The following is a 13644-nucleotide window of genomic DNA, read 5'->3' on the forward strand; positions in this document are numbered from 1 at the left end:
ACCATTTGAATGCATTAGTGTTATTTCTTCTGGTTAAATGGTTCTTCATATACAGGAGAACCTCTAATATACCATAGTAGGGTTCCACTATTGTAAGGAATCAATTAACCTTTTTGCCCGTTTCATCACATATGCCTGCCAAATACAAGAATCAGCCATAACAATATAACCAGTTTTGTGTAGGTCACTCCTGTGCCACAAAACAGGGGTGATCCCTCTATTCATGGACTCCACACGACCTCCTGAACACCTCACGTTAGTAGCAGATCTCTGGTTGTTCTTTCTTTGAAACACTTTTGGTAGGTATTAACCACTGCATTCCAGGAACACCCTAAAAGACCTGCTTGATGTTTCAGAGATGTTCTGACCCAGTCGACAAGCCGTCACAATCTTGCCCTTATCAAAGTGGGTCAGATTCTTATGCTTGTTTTTTTTCACGTTCAAGAACTGACTGTTCACTCACAGCATACCTACAGTATATGGACAAAAGTATTGGGACACTCGCTCATTTTTTTGTTTCTTCTGAAATCAAGGGTTTAAAAAATTAGTTTATCCTGCTTTTGTTGGAGTAATTGCTGTGGGGATTTGATTGCATTCAGTGACAGGAGCTTTACTGAGGTCAAGATGTTGAAAGATCACCACCCCACCTCATCAACAATGCATCCTAAAAGTATTGGATGGAGCACCAACCATCATTCCAAAGAACACTGCTCCACTGCTCCACAGCTCAATGCTACTAGGTGCATGTTTATCTGCTCCAGAGAGTTTTATTCTATTGGCAGTACGTCTCAAGCTGTGTGTGTGCCTTTGAAAAACGGGTGTCAGCTAAATGCAATCATTACCTGATACACTTGTACCATGTTACTGTTATTGTGGTGCTATGAATAGTCCATCACCCAAATATCTGGCCAGCAGGGGTCCTTTGGTAGTCTAGTTTGAATAATACATAGAATTACAGTATATGACCGGTGATTCTGATAAAATGGCCATTGAGTTTAGGTACAAGCAGCCGAGTCCAGATGTGCTCATTACGTCTAAACAACCACTCGTCTCCACTGTGACACAGCTGTACATTGTATTAGCTATTTGAACAGCACTGATATAGTCCTCAGCCTGTGCTGCTGTCTGTTTCCTAGCGAGACACCCCACCCTCATACACATCAGCACACAGATCACACCCCTGTCAGCAGCAGCGCTGGAAGAACGCGCAAGCGTCTAATCGCAGAGGGACCTTAGATCAGCGGCCGTCAGACAGTCGCCAGCTTATTACAAGCCATTCATCACCCACATCTCTGTTTTGAGCCGCTCGCCTCCTCGGGGAGATGCTTTTCTACAGCCTGCTGTTTACCCATCAATCTGCCTGTGCTTTTCTTCTCCTCTCTTCATCAGGTCTCATCCTGCCATCCATATTACTGAGCTTTCAGCCCATTCAGAGGCTTTCTTTCATGAAAAGGCCCCAATGAGTGGCCCACTGCGAGTTTAAGCTCTTGCTCAGAAAATGCCAAAATGCAATACCAGTGGTCTGATTTCTTTCTTTATTTATTTCTTTATTTATTTTTTGGCACTAAGCTAAAAAAGTGAGTGAATATTGAACTGCTTTTAGAACATTAACATCAGAGACTAATGGGCTCCAGCTGGGTGCTGCAGCTCCAGCTACTCCAGTGAACTCACAGCACATAAACAGGCTTATTAATACTCTAAATACCAGAGGATGAAGGAAAGCACAATGGCTTGACCTTAGCATGCAAACTCGCCTGACCCCAATTTCTGAAGTGTTTGAACATTTTGAAGCATTTTCAAATTAAAAGTGATGCGTGTTAAATGGAGTGACATAACTACTTTTTGGGAGAAGTACGACGCCCCAAACTCCTCCTCTTGGCCCTGAAACCCCTAACGTAACCCAACTTCTCAGTTCAACTCTTTGTCAAGCAAATTTCTTCCATCACTCACCAGATTCTAAGGACCCAGAATCTAAGCTAAAAATTGTTTCTGAGTCCGTCCTCATGTTCTCATCATCTCATGTCTGTAAGCCATTAATAAACTGTATGGTACAGCAGTAGATGTCCCAAGTATTTATATGAAGGGATTTACTATGGGCCTGTTTGCACCTGGCATTTACATGTTTTTGGTGATTTTACTTGTTCACATGAAAAGCCAGGTGTAAACACCCCCAAGACGCACTGTGATCAGATTATGATCAGATCACCAAAACCACATTCGGAGGTGGTCAGAGATGGAGCTTGTCCAAATTATGTAAATGGAACTGTGTTGATCTTGACTGGTCACAATGGGAACGCATTTTAATGATGAGTGTAAACAGAATCTGCTCAAAGTGTGTAAACTGCCATGTGTAAACAGGCCCTACCCAGCCAACATGCTCATGTGGGGCTCAAATGGGTGGTGGGTTCCAGATGGGCATGGGCTGTGAGTGAGTTCCTGTACCTATGTTCATCCTAAAAGGTCCATGTACAGCACACAACCCAGATGGGGCCCTTGTTAAACCTTCCTGGTCCCATTACTGACCCTTGTGGGTCCCTGGTGGGTATCTAAATGTGGGGCCATCATGGAACCAATGTACAAAACGTGGGCTACTCATACAGGCACCACATGGTAGTGTTATGAGAATGGACCTCAAGTTATAGCTGTAGATAGTGGATGAACAATCAAATGTAGGACATACTGTTAAAAATGAGGTAGAACTGTTGTTAAAAAGCTTTCTGAAAGGTGTCTACATAGAGATGTCAAAAAGCAGCTTGTCAGTATTCACACGATGAGCTAAACTACATTGGACTGACCTTAAGAGCCCTGACACTAATGTCACAGACAGCCACAGACATCTGTTCCATTTAGAACACTGCTATGAAACATCATTACAAAGTAATGGCCTGGTTAAAGGCACCATGTATCAGTGCTATGAAAAAATTGATGCCCTCAAACTGAAGGGGGCACAGCTCATTCCACAGTTTGCATTTCAGTTCCCACTTTTCATTTCCATTTGTTGCCGTGCAGAAAATGTATCTCTAAAATGGCAAATTTCCAGGAGAAGCAAAAAGTTAATACAATCCCCCTAATAATAAAGGTGCTACAAAAAGTTTTTGGGGGAAATTTGGCTCCCCAAGGAACCATCATTTGTTACGAGAGACTTTTCTTTTACAAACATGGTTCTTAAGGGAACCAAAAGTGATCATTCAATGGCATAAAATATATTTTTATTTAAGAAGGCAAAGCTTTCTACTCAATTTTGGAGCATTATTGTGAGGATTTGATTGCATTCAGCAACAAGAGCATTAGTGAGGTCAGGATGTTGGATGATCACCACCCCACCTCATCATCCCAAACTCCCCAACATTTACATTTATGGCATTTAGCTGACGCTCTTATCCAGAGCAACTTACAAGGTCACACGTATTACAGATGTGGGCCAATATAGTGTTAGGAGTCTTGCCCAAGGACTCTTATTGGTATAGCGCAGCATAGTCACCCAGACTGGGAATCGAACCCCAGTCTCCCACATGGTGTAGTAGCTCACTGACAGCTAGTGGTGTTATCTGTTGCGCCACACCAACCCCAACTCATCCCGAAAGTCCTAGAAGGAGCACTATCATTCCAGAGAACACAGTTCCACTGCTCCACAGCTCAATGCTGGGTGGGGGGCTTTATACACCACTTGCCTACAACTGGCCTTAGGCATAGTGCCAATAGGTTCATGTGTTTTTCTTCCAGAGCGACCTATTCTTTTGGCAACAATATGTGTCAGCAATGGTTTTAGTTGTGTTCATAACACTGCTGTTCAAGCAAAATTCTCCTCTACTTCCAATCAATACCCTCTAACTGAACATATTAACCTACTCATTGTACGTATATTATCTCTGTGGTTGTTATCTATGTCAGTGGATCCACTGTGGGACCAGAAGTTCTTAACCAAAATAAACAAAGATGCCCCCTGATGCCCATTAACGGCCCATTGCTGTCACGGAAAATAAGGTGAGTTCTCCAGAGGCCTAGTTTACCTTCATTTGGAGCTTATATGGAACATGGCGTCACGTTCACCACTTTCGCTGTAATGTTGCAGTTTAACCCCTTAAACCCTGTGCATAGGCCCACAGTTCAGTTCTTGACTACTTAACTACGTTAATGTCATAACTACCATCAATTTCACAAACCCTACCACAGAACCCTGTGGGACGCCACCAAAATGTGCTAAAATACTAAACTAAAATACCAAATAATGAATAATGGCTTCTGCATTAGGACTAATTAGTGAATAATAATTCTGGGGATCAATGTGTTAAACCACAGATTCTGCACAGAATGGGCTCCTTATGAGCTGCAGTGAACTTTTCAGACTAGAAGAACAATTGATTAGTTCCAACTTCTTTTCCCTAGTTCTCTCAAGGTATTACCACCCATAATGATTATTCCGAGATGTGAGGCAGTGAGACAGAGAGACACTGGCGTGTGTGGCTGATCAGTGGGGAATAGGGATAGATGCAAACTCCACCTCAGGTTCCCTTCATCAGATTGTGTGCTCTGCTCTCCTCTATTTACGCAGCACCGCTGCCATGGTAACCCAGAATCGATTGGGCGGTGTTCCATGCATGGCCTCATCCAGGAGTTATTACGGAGTATTGGCTTTTTTGTGGAGCATTCTGACACCTTTTAAAATGCACATTAGCTATGGTTTCCACATATCTCGCCTGCCATATGGACTCACCTCAGCGTTAGTTCCACTCCACTTTGAAGGACAGTGAAGCTGCAGCCTCAGCTCCTCTGCTCCCGCAGAGAAAGAGAGTGCGCTGTCTGATAAAACTGCATTCACACACACACACACACATACACACACACACAGCTGCTTCACCTGAATACATGGATGGGAGCGCTGAGTTACACCAGGGTAGATACAAACAGATGCATTCTACACCCTCATGAGTGGTAACAGCTAATCAATATTATTTACTGCACAAAGGAAAGAGCATCCACACACAAAGCACTAATATAGTTCTAATATAATCCTGGGCAAATTTACTGGCACAACGATTTTCAGCATACTGTATCTTTTGAAATGAATGGAAACTAGGCAAATCTGGCCTTCTCTCTATTGTTAGGCCAGATGCAAGATGCAGAGTAAGATGAGATGAATATAAGTGGCATTTATGTGGCTGTTTGGAAGCCCAGTGGCCCACTTTCTCGCTGTAGAGGTGTTTTCCTGCAGGCGAAGGACACATTCTCATTTGAAAAACAGTAGTAATTGTTGAAGGCAGGTACTTTTGCCAAACCAAGTGGCAATAAAAAATGCGTACAGGGTGCCAATACTTCTGCACAGACGTCTTTTTCCTTCTCTCAACAAATGCTTTCCTTTAAAAGTGTTGAGGCCGTAAATTTGGTCTTCATTTACAGCATTAAATGAAGTAAATGAAGTAAATTTACAGCACCAAATTATTAACCACGATTTTGCAACAAGCACATGTGGACATGTGTGTACTTCAGCTAATGTAGGGTAGAGTAGGATAGGGAATGTGTGATATGCTGGCTTGAGTCATAGAATACATATGCTATATGGACAAAGGTATTGGGACACCTGCTCAATTATTGTTTATTCTGAAATCAAGAGTATGAAAAGAGTTTATCCTCACATTTATACTAGCAATAAAAGAATCAGTGGGGACAGGATGTTGTACACCCACCTCATCCCAAAAGTATTGGATGGAGCACCAAACGTCGTTCCTCCACTGCGGAGAACACACCTCCACTGCTCCACAACTCAATTCAGAGAGACCATCTAGCCCACGTCTGGCATTAGGTATGGTCCATAATCAGGATAGAATAAAGTAACTGTATTCCTTTACAGTTATCGAAAGACTCAGTAATCAGGAAAAATGATTCTTCAAGGCATCGTCCGTAAAGACCACAGGTCTACAAAGAATTATGCCATTTGGATGCTTAAATGCTTCTTTTCCTGGTTAACTGGTGGATAAGCATTTGTAGATGCTTCTATATAGAATTGCTGTTGCCACAATCAATCAGCCCTCTTTGCCTAGAGTAACCAATAGACCCAGTCTGGCACTACAAAGAGTCTTTGTTTTTTTTGGCTGATTGATTTCTGTAGGTGATGTGAACTCGCTCAATCAGTCTCTGTTGTCTTTGGTTGGTGTAAAAACAGCCACGTTGACCAGATGGTCTCAGCAACTAGAACTTTTAACAAATATCAAAAGGACTGTTTTGAGCTCTACTTTGTAAAGGATGGTGCTTTGTCTCCAAAAACAGCTCATTATGGGCTATGTGTGAAATCTTATTGTTTCAGTCCCAGAATGAAGCGTTGTCAATGTTGTTTTCGCTTTCCCAAAATGGAAAGTAGCTTTTCCAAAATTAAAAAAAAGCCTTCACAAAATGGAAAGTAGCTTTCCTAAAATAGAAAGTAGCTTTCTTAAATATGGAAAGTAGCTTTTCCAAAGTGGAAAGTAGCTTTCCCAAAATGGAATGCTTTCACAAAATGGAAAGTAGCTTTCCCAAAGTGGAGAATAGCTTTCTTAAAATAGAAAGTAGCTTTCTTAATTATGGAAAGTAGCTTTCCCAAAATGGAAAGTAGCTTTCCCAAAGTGGAAAGTAGCTTTCCCAAAATGGAAAGTAGCTTTCCCTAAGTGGAAATAGCTTTCTTAAAATAGAAAGTAGCTTTCTTAAAATGGAAAGTAGCTTTTCCAAAATGGAAAGTAAGTTTCACAAAATAGAAAGTAGCCTTCCCAAAATGGAAAGTAGCTTTCCTAAAATAGAAAGTAGCTTTCCTAAAATAGAAAGTAGCTTTCCTAAAATAGAAAGTAGCTTCTTCAAAATGGAAAGTAGCTTTATCAAAATGGAAAGTAGCTTTATCAAAATGGAAAGTAGCTTTTTAAAAATGGAAAGTAGCTTTTTTCAAAATGGAAAGCAGCTTTCGCAAAATAAAGTAACCTTCCCAAAATGGAAAGTAACTTTCACAAAATAGAAAGTAGCCTTCCCAAAATGGAAAGTAGCTTTCTTAAAATGGAAAGTAGCTTTCCTAAAATGGAAAGTAGCTTTCCCAAAATAGAAAGTAGCTTTCTTAAAATGGAAAGTAGCTTTTTAAAAATGGAAAGTAGCTTTTCCAAAATGGAAAGCTTTCCCAAAATAGAAAGTAGCTTTTTAAAAATGGAAAGTAGCTTTTCCAAAATGGAAAGTAGCTTTTCCAAAATGGAAAGTAGCTTTTCCAAAATGGAAAGCTTTCACAAAGTGGAAAATAGCTTTCTTAAAATAGAAAGTAGCTTTCTTAAAATGGAAAGTAGCTTTCACAAAATAGAAAGTAACTTTATTAAAATAGAAAGTAGCTTTCTTAAAATGGAAAGTAGCTTTCCCAAAATAGAAAGTAGCTTTCTTAAAATGGAAAGTAGCTTTTCCAAAATAGAAAGTAGCTTTCCCAAAATAGAAAGTAGCTTTCTTAAATGGAAAGTAGCTTTCTTAAAATGGAAAGTAGCTTTCTTAAAATGGAAAGTAGCTTTTCCAAAATAGAAAGTAGCTTTCTTAAAATGGAAAGTACCTTTCTTAAAATGGAAAGTAGCTTTCTTAAAATGGAAAGTAGCTTTTCCAAAATGGAAAGTAGCTTTTCCAAAATAGAAAGTAGCTTTCGCAAAATAGAAAGTAGCCTTCCCAAAATAGAAAGTAGCTTTTTTAAAATGAAAAGTAGCTTTCCCAAAATGAATAGTAGCTTTCCCAAAATGAATAGTAGCCTTCCCTAAGGCTATTTTTGCCTTTTTCAGTGAGAAGCAAATTAAATTTTTGCTATCATTGTCACTTTTGTTTTGGTTTAAAGCAAATTAATTTAGCTTTTCCTTGACATTAAACAAACTAATCACCCATAAGTAATTGAAAGTAATCAAATTACTTTAATGCAGTAATGCTGTGGATTGGATGTCATATTAAATTTTAAGATAGTGAGTAATCTACTGGAATACACTTTTAAAGCCATTTATAAATTGGTCCTCTCATCGGGAAATCACTGGTTCGTTCCCCAGTGATTCCACAGTCATCTGTAAACAGGAGTCCCAGACAGCACAATTGGCCCATCACTCAGCGTAGCGCTAATCAGTAAGCTGATAGCTGATGTTAGCTGATGATACATGGCACTTAGTGCTCTCCTCCATTTACCTTGCCTTGAAATTATGTGAAATCATCATGTGCTAGGGGAATCATAGCTACTGGGTGGAACCTGGAAATTACTAAATTTGAAGAAAATAAAAAAAATATCCAATATGCAATGCCAAGGCAGCATAGACATGTTAGCAAACTACATTAAACTGATAGCAGTGTGTCAGTCTGGTAGCAAGCATACATTATCTGATTAACTATCAGCTTGGCATCATGCATACCACTATGTGTAGGTATGTGTGTTAAGCTGTGGGCTCAGTGGAGGATGTGGCATGATGGTTATCATAATCTTTCATGATTGCATCACATCTAAAAATTAAATGTCCTCCTCCCAGCCTTTTTTGGGGCTGTAAACGGTGCAAACTGTGTGACTTTTATTGCAAACCAAGTTCAAATGTGCTCTAAGAGGCCTGGGAGTTTTTGTTGAGTGCTCCTTTAACCTCCAGGGTGCTAACAAGTAGCATTTAGTGCAGGATTTACCAATTTCAACTGACCTTTTCAAGCAGCTCTGGAAGAACCCATGCTGTCTCAGTAGGCTATGGGCTCCAAAAAATCTCTGGCCTTCTGCATGCTCATTAACCTCAAGGTGTGCTGTGACTCGACACCTGTCTCTTCTGTCCCACCCCACAAGGCACACATTTGTAATAGGGGTAATCTTGGGTAAATTATGGTTAAACCTGAGGCGCTGTAGGAGGCACCCGAAGGTCCCAGTGTGGCTGGTCTGTCTTTGTTGCCACAGTGTTGGCTTAGCAAGCTTTGATTAAATGCATGCAGGACTGAGTGCATTTACATATACAGAACAGTCTATTAACTGAAATGCAAACCCTGTTCTGTCCACAGCAGGAGATCTGATCATGGAAAAACTTTAATTCTATGAATCAGTCAAAAACCTTTAGTAAATACACAGCACAGACACCTCCACCATTGCTTTGCATCTCGCAAATGCACACAGAAGGAGGTCAAATGAATTATAATTAATAATTTCTATAATAATTAAATAATGATTTTATAATTAATAATATTATAAAATGTAATGCAATTATTATTTTTACTGTTACTCTACTGGAATACATCTGCCTTATCATTGCATAATCACTGGTTCAATCCCTGGTAATTCCACAGTCCTCTGTGGACAGGAGGCCCAGACAGCACATTTGGCCTTGCAGTCTCTAGGAGTTGGGTAGGATGGCCCTTTCTCTCTCTCCCGCCATCACTCATCGTGGTGCTAGTCATTAGAGGTGTCTGTTAACTGTTACATGGCCGTCACATGTTACATGGTTAGCTCCTCCACACTGTAAAAAATCCTAATGTTATGGAAAATAAAGTAGTTTGAATTTTTTATTGTAAACCTTGTCAAATTACAGAAGTTCCCTATACATTTCCAACCCAATTGTTATTTTAGGTATTATGCCTATAAATTACAATCAAATGTATGTAAAATTACAATAATTGTCTGTGATTAAACAGAAAAAAAATTATATAATTTAAATTATTTTATGCTTTATGTAAAGGTTGATTGCTGGTTGACTTCTAGCACTGTTACTTGAAGGTTGATGTACATTTCTGTATATTTATTGTTTTTCCACTGAATTGGAATTACAAATTTGAATGTGCAAAAATGGGTGAATTTCAGGAAAATCAGGAGACTAAAGATCAGATTATAGACACTGCACACTGCATAATCTGGGAAGATCATAGATCACCATCACCATATAATCAGAAGACTTTTGTGATTGTTGAGAAAAGCAAATCAGCCTTAAAATTGACCTGATTATCCTGTAGCGTAGGCCAGGCATTACCGGCTTTATCTCTAGACTTAACAATTATTCAGACCCCTCTAACTAGTTGCTTTTAAAAAAGTGAGTAGCTGCAAATCTAGTTTAAGTACTTCCCATAGAAGAGAACTGCCAGAACTGTCAGTGAGCAAGAGGTTCAGTTCCCTCTCTCTGGGTCTCCGCTATTTCAAGAGACGGAGGGGCACATATAGAGTCACGTCACAAAGTCCAGTCACTGATCTGCTGTTTCATCCTCCTTTAGGTTTAGTTTTTGTAAGTATGCACATAGTTGGTTTGGTTTATCCTGTACAGAGAGGAAGAGATAAGCAATACAATTTAAAAGACTTATAGCATCTGACACGAGGCAGCATGTACACGCTACATAGTGATGTCACACATATGCAAAGGAGCAAATCTTGCCCCATTTAGCATCTTTTCAAGCAGGCTTTAGCTGCTGTCCTCTGGAAAATGTTGGCAACACTACTCACACACTTCTACTACAAGCACAGTTAACTAATTAGCACTAATTAGAACCAAAAACCTTCACAGTAGCTTTATTTTTAAAGCCACAATTTAAAGTGTCCCACGTCCCGGCTTACCCTGTTCTCCCCTGTAACCTGCTGTGCAGAGTGGTCATTGATTGGCATGCTAACTTCATTACTTCTCACAGTTTAGGAAGTGTTTCTGCAGTTTTGACAATATTTCTAACAGACTTCTGAAAGTGGGAAAGGAAATTTGCAACATTCTGGCAAAATCCTCACTACTGTCACTACTGCCTCTGTGTGACGAGTCAGGAGACTAGGGTTAGGGTTACCCAGGAGACTAATCCGTAGGACATTTAATTTTTAGCATTAGTTAATAGGCTAACTCTACTGTATACTGTAACTCATAATGGCATTGATACCAGAAGCTGTCCTTGCATCTCAAGCTGAGACAATGAGCTGAACCAAGGATCATTCATTACATAAGTATTAAAATGGCAGAAACCATATGAATACATAAATGAATAATGAATGAGTGTACTTCAGCTTTGGGCTATGTAATGATAAGAGCCAATAACATCTGTGACTGCTTCAAGAGCCTAAACATACAGTACTCTAAATACACACACAAGTTCATGTTAATTTGGCAGTGATGAAAAGGGGTCAAATATGTGTACAGGCCAACACGCCAAAAAGGGTATTTTCTACCACACTTCAACTCACATACCACACTATTTACTCTCATAATTAACCTGCACACACTTAGACTTAGACTTAGACTGCAGGAAGCAAGAAATGCACAGCTAGACTGACTTTACACAGTGTGAGTTTGTGGTGTCTCATTTCTTACATTTGACAAGAAAAAAACACCTGGATGACACTTACAATTTATGGAATAATGTTCTTTGGACTGATGAGTTGAAAGTAAAAGTGGGGACCTATAACATCTGTCATAAAGCTAACCCACTAACCCTAACCCCAACCCCAAGGGTTTATGAGAGCAGAGCAGCAAACAACTGTATGGTTTACAAGCATATCATGAATCTGATGTAGATTTTTGTTCAGCAAATACTTACAAAAATATGGGTAAATGAGGCCAATTGTCTTGCTGCATAACCCAATTCCGCTTGAGCTTCAGATCAAGACTGATGACCGGACATTGTTCTACAAGACGATATGGTAGAGTTTGGAATTCATGGTTCATTCTGGCAAGTTGTCCAAGCCTGTAAGTGTCAAAGCAACCCAACACTCCCACATTCTCACCACCACCATGATGGTCTTACTGTGGGATGCTGTGTTAGCTTTATGACAGATGTTACAGGTCCCCACTTTTACTTTCAACTCATCAGTCCAAAGAACATTATTGCATAAATTGTAAGTGTCATCCAGGTGTTTTTTTCTTGTCAAATGTAAGAAATGCCTGTATGTTCCTAAGGCCGGTTGTTCCAAAGACTCTGTAGGCCTTTCCTAAAGTTGGTGTTACACTACATGATTTTTACCCAGATTTAGCCCAGATTCTCAGTCTGGGGTCTGGCTGTTTGGCTGTCTAGTCTGACGTTTTTTGGTTAGTTGGTGTCAACAGTTGGAGAGAAAATTGAGTAGTGTGTGAGGAGCGCAGAATAAAATAAAGAGAAACACAGGATCACCGGTTTAATGGGCCTCTACAATAGAGAACAGGTTAATTGCGTTGTGGCTGGAGCATGAAAATTATATAGGAAGCCAACATCCGCCTCTTATGTAGGGTAGCCTCCAATGTGTGCTGTGCTACTCAGCTCCCACTCCCTCTGCAGTCTGTACAGACCATGCTGCCACCGTTGTCTTCACACTCTCATTTCTTTTGTTTTGGGTTAGCGCAAATGGTAGTGCAAACAATGACAGCAGCAAGCAGTGGTACTTCCGTGTTTAATATCTCTCCTAGGTAACGGGAAGCACACGTGTTTTAGGGCGGGTTTCAGCTCGGTTCAGCAGCTGGTTGTGTAGTGTAGTCATGTAGTGTTTGATCTCTATTAGTTTAGTGTGCAATTCGTAGCGGGACAGTGTGAGACACTTAACCCTAACCCTGACCCTGACCCTAAGCTTAACCCTAACCCTAACCCTAAACTTAACCCTAATCCCAACCTTAACCCTAACCTTAACCTTAACCCTAACCTTAACCTTAACACTAACCCTAACCCTAACCCTAACCCTAACCTTAACCCTAACCCTAACCCTAACCTTAACCCTAACCCTAACCCTAACCTTAAACCTAACCCTAACCTTAACCCTAACCTTAACCTTAACCTTAACCCTAACCCTAACCTAAACCCTAACCCTAACCTTAACACTAACCCTAACCCTAACCCTAACCTTAACCCTAACCCTAACCTTGGGTTAGGATTTAGGGTTGATTTAATTGAATGTTTGAGTTGAATGTAAATGATTGTTTATTAAATGCAACCTTAACCTTAACCCTAACCCTAACCTTGGCTTTTAGGGTTGATTTAATTGTTTAATTAAGGTTAGGATTAATATTTAGGGTTGATTCAGTGGTAAAGTTAGGATTAGGGTTAAGGTTAAGATTAAGGTTATTGTTAGAATTTAAAGTTGGTTCAGTGGTATGGTTAGGATTAATCTTAGGGTTAGGATTTAGGGTTGATTCAATGGTTTTTAAGGTTAGGGTTAGGATTTAGGGTGGATTTAATTGTTACATTAGAGTTAAGGTTAGGGTTAGGATTTAGGGTTGATTCAAGGTTAGGGTTAGAGTTCAGTTGCATTTAATAGGCATTCAGTTGAATGTTAGTTAAATGTCAGGTGAGCATCTGCAAGGCCTCTATAATGGACCATCTAAGTAAAGTGTTACCAAAAACAAACCTCTGTGTGTGTGTGTGTGTGTGAGTGTATGTGAGAACAACAAAAGAGACAAATGAGCAAACCAATCTTTTTTTTTTTCCCCAGATCAACGGCATTCATTTCAGTTTCAACACTTGATTCAGTTTGTATTCAGGTACAATATCCAAGGCAAACAGTTCTAATGATACATGTAAAAAAATATATGTCATTTTACCATATACATACAGTACCATGTGACAAACGATGTGGTGAGAGAACACAACATAAATGTACATCATCAAGACATTCTGTTCACTTACAGACCTACGCAGCACACTGACTGAGATGCTGTACGCTGTAGTAAAGGTAGTATCTGGACCTAGTATATCAAATTACAAACCAAGTACAGTACAACGCTGCTCATGTTC

Source organism: Salminus brasiliensis, chromosome 13, assembly GCF_030463535.1.
Source record: "Salminus brasiliensis chromosome 13, fSalBra1.hap2, whole genome shotgun sequence".
In the NCBI taxonomy this organism is placed as follows: domain Eukaryota; kingdom Metazoa; phylum Chordata; class Actinopteri; order Characiformes; family Bryconidae; genus Salminus; species Salminus brasiliensis.